The following is a 12,987-nucleotide window of genomic DNA, read 5'->3' as shown; positions in this document are numbered from 1 at the left end:
GCACAGTGCCACATCATCACTGCATGTGACTCACAGTGACACATCATCATTGAGCACCATTTGCACTCCTTTTGCCCCTCCACCTAGATCAAGTCATATCTCTTGATCCAGGAAGAATTTGAGGGTGCTCCAAAAAGGAAAGTCGCTCGATTTTTCGTGCTCTACGCGCTCGTTACATCACGCGCACATTTCGGTGCAAGTTACACTCACATTTGAGCCTCGCCGACAAAACCACTTCCTTCACGCACATTTGCCTCTACATCGACGCATCTGACCCAGCACTTAAAAAGAATAAAGGAAAAGGAATTATTTGCTGTTCTTTCATCGATCGACGGTTGGTTTAGATCTAGATCAGAGTAGACTAGATCGCCATAGAGGGGACGCTTTGAATTCCCCAAGTTGCCAATCTGAGCCATGCCCGAAATTCCCGACTAGTACCTACTCGGAGTCAGTCCATACGCTCACATCCGATTTCACATCATTACATTACCTGAAACCTTACGTTCATCAGTTCAGTGAGCAGAATTCAGAGTTCAGAGGCATTGCAGATTGATTCAGTGGGCAGATAGCACTTGATTTCACACACACATGCCACCATTGTAAAGCCTATTTGGCTATCTCACGGCATCGTGCACATCATTTTTTAGCCTTGTAAAGCCTCTTGGCTATTCCCGGCATAATTGCCACAAGCCTTGTAACACAGGTCAGATCTTATTTACTGCAGTTCTATCTTCACCGACGGTACAGAGATTTCACTTGGCATCTTCAGTGTATTTGCAGTTGATTCATACAGAGTTTTCCAGGACACTTTTTTTGAGTACATTGTTTGCACCATGTCGACTAGCAACCTCAATCTGGAGGCATCTGCTAAGTTAGACAACTCCAATTACGGTACATGGAAATACCGAATGGAGACCATTCTTGTGCTTCAGGACAAATGGGAGTATGTTGATGGATCCATACCTAGACCATTGGCCGATCCAGCCACCAGTAGCTCTACTCCATCTGTTGTCACAGCACCAGCAACGGGATCTACATCGGGATCTACATCCACACAAACAGTTTCCGCATCAGTAGCAGATCCTGCCATTGCCTGAGCTCAAGCAGAATGGGATAAGAAAGACAAGTATGCCTATCACCTGATTAAGCAGAATGTGCAAGATGTCATGCTAGGACAGCTCAACACAGTCAAGACATCAAAAGAAGCATGGGATATGTTCGCAGCTCTCTACGAGTCCAAGAACACATCCAGGATTCTCACCTTGAGAAACCAGATCAACCAGAGTTTCCGCAATAGCAATGAAACCGGTCATGCTTATGTACTCCGCATCAAAGACTACAACAATCAACTTGCAGCAGCAAGAGAGACTATGAATCCCGCAGAAATGGTTCAAGTAATCCTGAATGGACTAGGAGAAGGATATGAGAATCTAGTCCAGAGTATTGCCATCCAACGGCAAATTCCAACACTGGAAGAACTTCAGTCAGTTCTACTTGGTGAAGAACTCAGGACTCAGGCCATTCAAGCACGTAAAGGTCATTCTAATGATCAGGCATTCACCGCTTCAGACAGAAGCAGAGGCAAAGGCAGAAACAGAGGTAGATCATATCAGAAAAGTGGTCAAAATCAAAGTCAGAATCAGCATCAGCATCAGCAGCATCCTCAGCAACATCAAAATCAGCAAAGAGGAAATCATTCCAACAGAGGAAGATTCCAAGGACGAGGGAATGCATCCACCAATGTGTCAAACATTCAATGCAACTATTATCACAAGTTTGGACACTATGAAAGAGATTGCCGCAAGAAGCAGTATGACCAAGGCGGTCAATACAGAGGGAATTCCCGAGGAAGAGGAAATCATCGTGGTGGACATTCTAGTCATAATCATTTTGCAAATGAACATGGAAATATGTTTCTTGCAAGTGAGGAATTGCATCAGACTGATACAATGCACCAAGACACTGATTTCAATCCCAAAGAAGATTTCAGTTATCAAGTCGACCAAGTGGAACAGGATCCTTGGTACATCGACAGCGGTGCATCATCTCATATGACAAATCATCAGGAATGGTTCACAGAAATGAAGCCATTAGAAGGTCAAAAGAATGTCATCTATACAGCAAACAATACACCGAATCCGGTTCAAGGGACAGGTATTATCCCTATGAACAATTTCACTGGTACAAAAGGATTAGTCAAAGATGTGCTCTATGTTCCGAAGCTCAGCAAGAACCTTTTGTCAGTAGGTCAAATGACGGAACACAACTACAAAGTCATCTTCGACGGTGATGAATGCACTATCAGAGACAAATCCAAAAGAGGTCAGCTAGTAGCAAAAGGTGTCAAAGAAGGACGCTTGTACAGGATGCTAGCTACAGTACCAGATAAACATGCCATGTCAGCTCAAATGCAATAGATGCCACTATCTGCAAAATGGCACAAGAGATATGGTCATGTCAACTTCAAGTACTTGTTAGATCTAAGGAATCAAAATATGGCAATTGGGATTCCGAAGCTACAGTTTCTTGGAAAGGTTTGTGAAGCATGCTGCTTCGGCAAACAAAAGCGAACCAACTTTGTCAGAAGTACCTCTCGTGCACGAGGTATTCTTGATTTAATTCATACAGATGTATGGGGTTATGCCCAGACCCGCAGCATCAATGGTTCACTTTATTACTTGACCTTCATCGACGACTACAGCAGATATTGTTGGGTCTACTTTCTGAAAGAGAAATCTGAAGTGTTTGCCAGATTTCAAGAATTCAAAGCCATGGTAGAAAACCAAACAGGCAGAAAGATCAAGGTCATGAGATCAGACAGAGGAGGTGAATACATGTCATCAGCCTTCATGAACTTTTGTAAAACTCACGGCATTCGAAGACAATTCACATGTGCAGATACTCCTCAGCAAAATGCAATAGCTGAAAGGAAGAATGGGACTTTAGCAGACAGTGCTAGAGCAATGCTTAGTGAAAAGCATCTTCCGAATCAGTATTGGGCAGAAGCAATAGCTACAGCTAACTACTTGCTTAATCGGCTTCCTACCGAACCGATACAAGGAATGACTCCTTATGAAGCATTCACTGGACACAAGCCACGCATTGGGCATCTCCGCATATTTGGTTGCATAGCATATGCCCACATACATGATGATCATCGTAGGAAATTGGATGCGAAGTCACGCAAATGCATCATGGTTGGCTAGAGTGAAGAAAGTAAAGCATACAAATTGTATGATCCCATCAACCGCAAAGTCATTATCTCCAGAGATGTAATCTTCGATGAGGAATCAGAATGGAAAACCTCACCTACACAGGAGATAGAAGCATCGACTTCACAGTCATCTACAGAACAGGTTGATGAAGAAGAGCAAGAATTGCCAGCAACACCCCAATCAGCGTCACAGCAGCTCAGACGGTCTACTAGGGAAAGCAGACCACCAGCCAGATTGACATATGCTCAGAAAGGCAAAGCAATTCAGGTGGAAACCACCAACTATGCTCTTATGACTACCATCATGGCTACAGAAGAGCCAGTGTACTTCGAAGACGCAGTAGATCAGCCAGAATGGCAAACTGCAATGAATGAAGAAATAGATGCTTTGTATAAAAATAACACTTGGGAATTATGCGACCTTCCACCAGGAAAGAAGGCCATAGCCAACAAATGGGTATACAAAGTGAAGTACGATACAGATGGCAGTATTCAGAGATACAAAGCCAGATTAGTTGCAAAAGGATTTGCACAACAATATGGCCAAGATTATGATGAGACTTATGCTCCAGTAGCAAAGATGGATTCCATACGGTTCTTGATATCACTAGCGACACTCAGTAAATGGAATGTGTATCAGGTCGATGTCAAGAATGCATTTCTCAATGGTTATCTAGACGAGGAAGTCTACATGCAACAACCAGCCGGTTATGTTGAACCAGGACAAGAGAACAAGGTTTGCCATCTCAAGAAAAGTCTCTACGGCTTAAAGCAAGCACCCAGAAGTTGGTACAGCAGTATTGACAAGTATTTTGCTGATCTGGGATACATGAAGTCCAATGCAGATCATACTCTCTACTACAAAGTTCAAGGGGAAGATATTACTATTGCACTTTTGTACGTAGATGATCTGATTGTGACAGGAAGCAAGGATAGCTTCATCCGAAAGCTAAAACAAGACTTATCTGCAGAGTTCGATATGAAAGATCTTGGACTTATGCACTATTGTCTTGGAATTGAGTTCTGGAGAGATTCAGATAGCACATTCATGAGTCAGCTCAAATATGTTGACAGTCTCCTGAAGAAGTTTCATATGGCAGATTGCAAGATTGCAGCCACTCCCATGGAACAGAGTTTGAAACTTACTAAAGATTCAGAAAAGCCTACAGTCAATGACAGATACTACAGGCAACTCATTGGATCTCTTATATATCTGACAATCACACGGCCAGATATTTGTTATGCAGTAAGCTCACTAGCACAGTTTATGGCAAATCCAAAACAGTCTCACTGGAATGCAGCCAAAAGAGTCTTGAGATACATAAGAGGTACAAGACAATTTGGGATAGAATACAGAGGAAGTCATCCACGGTTGCATGGATACTATGACAGTGACTATGCTGGAGATCATGAGACCAGGAGATCGACACAGGGATATGCATTCTTCCTTGGTCAAGGTGCTATATCATGGTTGTCAAACAAACAGCCAACTGTTTCTTTGTCTTCGACTGAAGCAGAATATAGAGCACTCACTACAGGTGCATGTGAGGCTATATGGCTCAGAAGACTATTGTCAGAAACAGATTACTTTGATGAGTCAAATCCAACAACAATATACTGTGATAATCAATCGGCTCAAGCATTGGCCAAAAATCGAGTATATCACTCCAGAACAAAGCACATTGATGTCAGAGAGCACTTCATCAGAGAAAGAGTGTTACTTGGTGACATCACACTGCAGCATTGTGATAGCAAAGAAAATGTTGCAGACATCTTTACCAAACCACTCGGTAAAGAGCTATTCGAGAAACACCGACTAGCTCTTGGTTTGATGCAGAGGAAGGACATTCCCATTAAAGGGGTGTGATGGAATGTAATGCTCAGTCCTTCTTCGATTCCCCAGAATCATCATCTTGAGGGAAGGCCTACTTCATGATGTTGATCTTGAGGGAAGGTGTTGAGAGTTCATGCTCAACATCATGTGATCATGTGTGCATAGCACCATCACGTGATCATATGTGCATAGCACTAACCTTATAGAGTGCTATAAAGGAAAGGGTTAGATCCCCTAACCCTAACCCTAAAAGGGTTTGTATATATTCTATTTTTTCAACTAATTCTAGTGTACAGTTAGTCATTTGTGGTGTGCTCTCTAGCTGTGCCCTCTCTCCTCATCTCCACTCTTCTCCTCTCCCCTCTTCATATTTTGTCAAGGTCCGCCCTTGCCATTGATGCAGCTCTGACAGAGCCCCGACAGCCTCCGAGGTCAGTTCGCAGACCCCTAGATCCAGCCCTCAGAGCCAATCCTTTTCCCAAAGTTACGATTCCTTTTTTCCGACTTCCCTTACCTACATTGTTCTATCGACTAGAGGCTGTTGACCTTGGAGACCTGATGCGGTTATGAGTACGATCGGGTGTGATCGGCAATCGCTCCTCCAGATTTTCACAGGCCGTCGGGGGTGCACCGGACCCCACGAGACATGCGGTGCTTTACCAGCCGCTGGACCCTATCTTCGGGTGATCCGATTTTAGGGTGGGCGGGCTGTTAAAAAGAAAAGAGAACTCTTCCCAAGGCCCCCGTCGGCGTCTTCGGATTCGATCATGTTACTATCCACCGTCACGTCTTGGTTCGGGAATATTGACCCGATTCCCTTTCGAAGCGTGGCGTGCAGTGCGCCCTTGACATAGGACTACCCCATCTCTTAGGATCGACTAACCCATGTCCGATTGCTGTTCACATGGAACCTTTCTCCACTTCGGTCTTCAAAGTTCTCATTTGAATATTTGCTACTACCACCAAGATCTGCACTGGGGGCCGTTTCACTCGGGCTCGTGCCCAGAGCTGCGCCACAACCCCCATGCCCTCCTACTCATCGAGGCCTCGCACTCGCCCCGATGGTCGGGTATAGGTCGCACGCTTCAGCGCCATCCATTTTCGGGGCTAGTTGATTTGGTAGGTGAGTTGTTACACACTCCTTAGCGGATTTCGAAATCCATGACCACCGTCTTGCTGTCTTAATCAATCAACACCCTTTGTGGGATCTAGGTTAGCGCGCAGTTCGGCACCGTAACCCGGCTTTCAGTTCATCTCGCATCGCCAGTTTTGCTTACCAAAAATGGCCCACTTGGAGCTCCCATTCTGCACCGGGGTTCAACGGAGCAACCCCGGCCACTTACCTATTTAGGGTTTGAGAATAGGTCGAGGGTGTTACACCCTCGATGCCTCTAATCATTCGCTTTACCCGATAAAACTGCACAATGAGCTCCAGTTATCCTGAGGGAACCGGCTACTAGATGGTTAATCTCAAGGTCCAATTCTTCGATTGTCAATTCATCATTGTGATGCACATTGAAAGATATCAGGGAAATGTCTTGCTTTATTGGGGTTTTCTAGTTTAGAGGAGTCATATACGGAATTGAAGTAGAAGACTGTCTAGTGCAATAAGAAGCACAAGAGGCATAGTGTTATGAATGGATGGAAGGGAGTCATGGCTGCTCATTGGCTTTGTCTTACCTACTCTTATGGGCTTTTGAACATCTCTTAAGTGTGTTCATATTAGAACATCATTCATGAGGTCTTCTTGTTTTTATTTAAATTTTGGTTTTGTATTATGGGTTTTATATTAGAAAAAGCAAGTAAGACTATCCTGAGCATACGTTGATGCTTTAAAAAACATTTCGTCCATTACGCTCTTATATATTTGTTTTCATTATTGTGACAAGTCATGCTTCATTTTGAGTTATACAAGTTTTTTTATTTGTAAAGGTGCATGCCTTTATTTATGATTAGAAAGATTGTGTTCCTTCACATTGTGATTTTCCCATTGTGTCTTACTCTCAGGATGAAAATTTGAAGTCAATGTATTGAGAAAATTTTCTCCATATGTAAAGGTTTCTAGAGCTAAGAATGTTGGAAATTGTGGTCCACATAGTACAAAATGAAAATTTTCTTCATATGTAAAGGTTTTGAGAGCTAAGAATGTTAGAAATGATCCATATAGTACAAAATCAGCTCATTGGATTAAGATGGGGTGTTGGTATATTTTGGTGGTTGAAACTTGTCTTCGAGGGTGTGCTTACTTGTCTTCATATGTAAAGGTTTTGAGAGCTAAGAATGTTACAAAATCAGCGTATATTTTGGCGGTTGAAACTTGTCTTCGAGGGTGTGCTTTTGTGATTCCTAAACCAATCATTCCAAATTTTTCTAAGGTGTATTATTCTTTATTGTTGAATAGAGGTGTTGGATAAACGTATTTTATAATGAGTTCATGAGGTTATGTATAAGATGGGTTTAGTGAATTATTCATTAAAGAAAGGAAGGTGCAAAATATTTGATGGCAATGTGTGATAGGGGAAGGGAAAGGTAAAAGAGCATATTTCTTTCTCACAGATAAACGATTTTTCCAAAAGGTCCAATGTTATGACAAATCCATACTCTAGATTTGCAAAAGTAAAATCTTCCACAGTTTTGTGGACTTCATGGGGCATATTATTAACATTGATAATTTTGGTTTGAGCCTCAATAAGAGCCATTACAGAATCACCAATCCCATGAGGTAGGCTGTATAGATAATGGCACTTAGCATAAGTGTCATAAAAGAGACTGGTCCTATATATCAATTGTTAAGCATGAGCATTACAAGCTTCGAGTTGAAAGAGATCACGAAGTTGCAGTGTAGAAAACTCATTAGAAGCCTATGAGCGATCATCAGTAAGTGTGGGCATGAAGTGGTTGGAGATGGCGGCGGCAATCAATGCGTTTGGGGCATTAGGCTGGTCGTTGCCATCAACACTTTGAAAGATCTGCTCTTTAGAAGCATCAGATAGAAATTCCCAACAATTACCAAGCACACCAGTAAATCCTTTTGTGGTTTCTACAATAGCATCTCTGGGATTCCATCTATACATAGCTACCAAACACATCATATGACCATAAAAGATCTTTAGCAAGTCTTTCATTGCTTGGGGGGAAGTAGCATCAATATTGAGTATATATCCAAGAAATGACTTATGCATTAAACGCCTTTGTAAATTAGACTGTTCATTGAGATCTCCGACCGTAAAATGAGTCTAGAATTCACCCTACATAAATTGAGAACCGAGGGCATCATGGAAGGCTATGCGGCGACCATGCCATGGTGGTTGTTGCTGCTGCTGGGATTGCTGCTGTTTGGTTGAGGTAGATTCTAGATTTTGCACCGGATCTTCTTCCATAGGTTCAATCTTGACTCCTTGACTCATATAGAGTCTGGGGAGTCCAATAGTAGAGGCAGATCTTGGAGAATCAGGAGGAGATTATGGAGGGAGCTGAGGAGGTGGCAGAGGCATAGGAGCAAGCTGTTGTGGAAGATCAGGTGAAGGGATTGATGCATGTGGGACAATATTAGCAAAATGATTGGGGTTGGTCCATTCTAGTAGATGGTCCCAGTGCCAAGTATTATAGTACATAGGAGAGATTTCAACGGCAGGCTGTGGGATCTCATTAGCAAGAGAGTCAAGAAAGATGGGCCAAAGCATGAGGTTAGAAGCTTTTTTGGGGCAGAAGGAATTATTAATAGGACTTGCGGATGGCGAAGGTAAGAAGGGAGGAAAAAACTTGTGTAGAAGGGCGGTATGCACAGGAGGAACAAAATCGGTAGTCAACTGTTGGAGTTCTTGTAGAAAGACTGAATATTTCGGTCTAGCTTGCCAACAACAAGTTGTTAACCATACAATGCGGTATAGCAGGCATCCAAACACACCTGTGTAGCCAGATTATGTGAATAGCACCAGTTGAGTTGTTGTTGTTCAACAAGCATGTCACCATTTGTCTCCACCAAAGCATAAGGTGTATGAATTGACTTGAGCTTGCCATCTTCCGTAGTGGATTGAAAACCTTTAGCTCGAGGCAAATTGATAGGGTGGACCATGTTCATTGGATGAAGGCATTCAGGAGCAGTAATATTGTCATAATTCGTATGGTGATGACCTGGGAGATTGACCACTGTGGTACGCTTGTATTGATGAGTTGCATCATCTTGGAAGTAGGTAGTATTCATAGAGGACATCCAGTCATGAATAGCTTTAGCTTTCTCAGGTGATAAACTCTGAGAAGAGGTAGCTTTCTCAGATGTCAAATATTGTACTTCTTCAAGGGCTCCAGCGATTGAAACATGGGAAGAAGAGGGGCAAGAGAGACGCATGACTTTTTTCCCATGGCTATGGTGAGGATGGAGCTTGATCATAGATTTAGAAGGGGCATCTTCAATTTGGAAAGTAGGCAATTGGGAAGAGGCTTCCTAAAGAATAGACTGATAATCCATTTCCCATTCGGTTGGCATGGGAAGAGCATCATATTTGATATTCAAGGCCTAAAACCTAAACCCTAAACCTTGAACCCTAAACCCTAAACCCTAAACCCTTAACCCTACCAAAAGAAGAGCAGAATAGAGCAGAATGCAGAATACAGTGCAACGTTAGATAGTAGAGGAACGGGAGCCAACAATGATACCAAGAGGAGGGGAAAAATCAAACTGGGGGATGAAGTGTGAATCATGCATACATAAACAGGATAGGCTGTAGGAGGGAATGTGAGATAAAGGGAAGAGGAAGCATCTGTGGCAAAGAAAAGCTCGTAAGTGATGGTGAAGAAGTAATATTTAGCAGGCATGGGAGAAGATGTACATGAAGAGGAGACAGATGAGCGAAGCAAAGGAGGGGCGAGACGAAGGTGAGGCCTGAGATGAAGAGGAGGAAGAGTGAGGGGGAAGGGTGAAAGAGCAAAGAGAGCTAAAAACATAAATTCGGGAGAGAACAAAGCTGCAAGGAAGCTGGAAGTAGATTGATATTCAAGGCTGAAGACTCATGCAAGCTCTGCCTTCAATTGAGCCAAGGGGGCTCTTATATAGAAGGGAGAGTCCAACGGCCAGCTTGTGGGATCAATGTAGACAATGAGGCAATGTTGAAGCACAATGATCCCATGTATTCAAAGTGAGTTGATGTGCATATAGATTTTGAACCCTGGGTAGGTGACTCTAGATCCACAATCCTCTCCCTGATTATCTCAATCAAGGTGACCACTAGACTCTCCATCTAACTGACCACCATGCCCCATAATCTTCTCAATCACACCAACTGATTGACACCTAATCAGCCGTCATCTGACATACCTAACTCTAGGCTCACACACCTTCACACACTGTCCTCTACTTAATTATTCCATTGCCATAGGATAGCACCAATAATCAATTTGTTCCAACACTCCCCCCCACAAATTGATGACCTCATCCCTCGGCAGTAGTACATGGGTAACTACATGATGCTCCCGACCTAGTACTCACTCCTTCTCTAGCAGTAGACGATGGGACACTACATTCATGCTCCCGACCTATAACTCACTCCTAGGAATCTTGGTTTTCAAGTGGGTAGTGTCACTAGAACCACTTGATACATGAATAATTTGGCACACACAACTGACTCAAAGAAAACATATCTTTTTTGGATGGACTATCCATGGCAGAGTACCATTATTGACTCGATCACACATCCTAATCTAGAGTGTAGGGCCAATGTCCCCCTTGATGAAATCTTCAATATTTGGTGCTTTGAAGATCTCATAAAGTTGCCTTTTCTTCTTGTTTGATCCAAGCTCCTTAGATTCCATCTCTCTCTTCTTTGTTTCCTCTCCATTTTGCTGGTGCTCATTCTTGAAATTCTTCAAGAAAGTATGATGCATCTTTTGATATAGCAAATTTCCTTCTTCAGCTTCGTGCATTCGAACAAAACTATTGAAACAATAATCTCTCACCACACCACCAGAAAACGTAGCCCTAACCATTGCGTTTACTGAACCAAGCATCAGAGATCTCCAATAAGCTTTAGAAGAGGTGAGCTTCATCAGTCAACTATTGATGTCAGGCCAGAACGTGTAGCTTTTCGATTGACAGATGCATACGCTCATATAATCTCTCCTTCCAGCAATCAGGAAATAGATACTTGCGAGTTGGTCTTGACAGGTGCCAAAACATAGTGCCACAACTTGAGAACCTTGTGTAGTAGTAAATCTGAATACTTGCAAAATCAAGAACTCGTCACTTGTCTAACATATTGATTCTGCTCTGAGAGATATATGTCGCCCCTTCTAGAAGGATATGCCACTGAGAATCGGTCACTTGATGCACAGATGGAGATGAACTCAGAATTAAGAGCTTTGTACAATATGCAGCAGATCATAACTGTCACCCTTGAAATCTCAAAACAACAACCTTTTGATACACAGTACCAACACAACATCCAACTCAAGGATTAATTTGCATGCGAGACAATTTGCTGGTCGCAATTTTGAATTGGGCAGATCTTGCTGAGATGAAAATACAGAAGCTCGAGGTTGTCTGAGCAAGGTAACCCTTCAGAACATTACCATAACATTAAGTGGCCGATGCAGTATTGCCCAGAGACCTTCTACTCGCCAATTCTCATAGAGAACGTACGCCACATCAAAAAAAGGCGATAATATGAAACTTGCACTCTTGCATAGGTGGAATGTCTAGGTGGAATGTCGATGGATATTGATTGAGAAGAGTTGCGCATGAACTGCAAGGATCCATCTCCATATCTCTGATACCACGTGTGGGATCAATGTAGACAATGAGGCAATGTTGAAGCAGAATGATCCCATGTATTCAAAGTGAGTTGATGTACATATAGATTCTGAACTCTGGGTAGGTGACTCCAGATCCACAATCCTCTCCCTAATTATGTCAATCAAGGTGACCACCAGACTCTCCATCTAACTGACCACCAAGCCCCATAATCTTGTCAATCACACCAACTGATTGACACCTAATCAGCCTAGTCATCTGACATACCTAACTCTAGGCTCACACACCTTCACACACTATCCTCTACTTAATTATTCCATTCCCATAGGATAGCACCAATAATCAATTTGTTCCAACACAGCTGTATTCCACTTAGTTGATGTGGGAATCTTTTGTACATGAAGTGACTTAAAGGTGAGGTGACTTAAACGTGAAATGACTTAAAGATGAAGGTCTTACCTGGGACATTAGGCAGTGTCTAATCACCATAGAAATCATATGTACATATTGTCATAAGGTGAAGGTCTTACCTGGGACATCAGGCAGTGTCTAATCACCTTGACAAGACATCATATCTATCCAGGACCATTACTTGTGGGTAGGAGAAGCCCACCATTCCTTTCTTGCCAAAAGGATGCACCTTCATGTGAAAGCATGTCAGGAAGGACATTAGAGGTGCCTTTTTTCCATTCAACTCTGAAGTCATACATAGTAAAAAATTCTTAGTACCAACAAGCTAGGCGGCCGTGACCAATTTGTTTCTCGATCTTGCGGGTGCAGAAGGTTTTGAAATTTTGGTGATTAGTGCAGATGATGAAGGTTTTATTAACGATAAAGAGCTCAAGTTTTTGAATTGCTCTTTTAACTGCCAAAATTTCTTTTTCAATCGAGTGTGATAGTTCTGCTCTGCACCTTGAAAAGTGTTGGATCTGAAGGCACATATTTTTTCTCCAAGTAGAGGTCCATTCTAGGAGGACATCGCCCCAAAAATTATCAAAAGCATCTATTTCAATTATGAGAAGACCATGCTCGAACTAAGCAAATGCAAATAGCCCACGCTATGGGTTTTTTCACCTTGGCTTTTGTCAATATATACTGACGAAAACCATCAATATATACCACTAAATTTAAAATACAAAATGTCAGTATATACTAATGAAATAAGGCATGTCATCGGTATATACCGACGAAACA

The sequence above is a fragment of the Dipteris shenzhenensis genome, chromosome 4 (genome assembly GCF_047967505.1).
Source record: "Dipteris shenzhenensis isolate YYH24624 ecotype China chromosome 4, Dip_SZ_1.0, whole genome shotgun sequence".
Taxonomy (NCBI): domain Eukaryota; kingdom Viridiplantae; phylum Streptophyta; class Polypodiopsida; order Gleicheniales; family Dipteridaceae; genus Dipteris; species Dipteris shenzhenensis.
The sequence above is the reverse complement of the archived record's forward strand: the minus strand, read 5'-3'. Positions refer to the sequence as shown.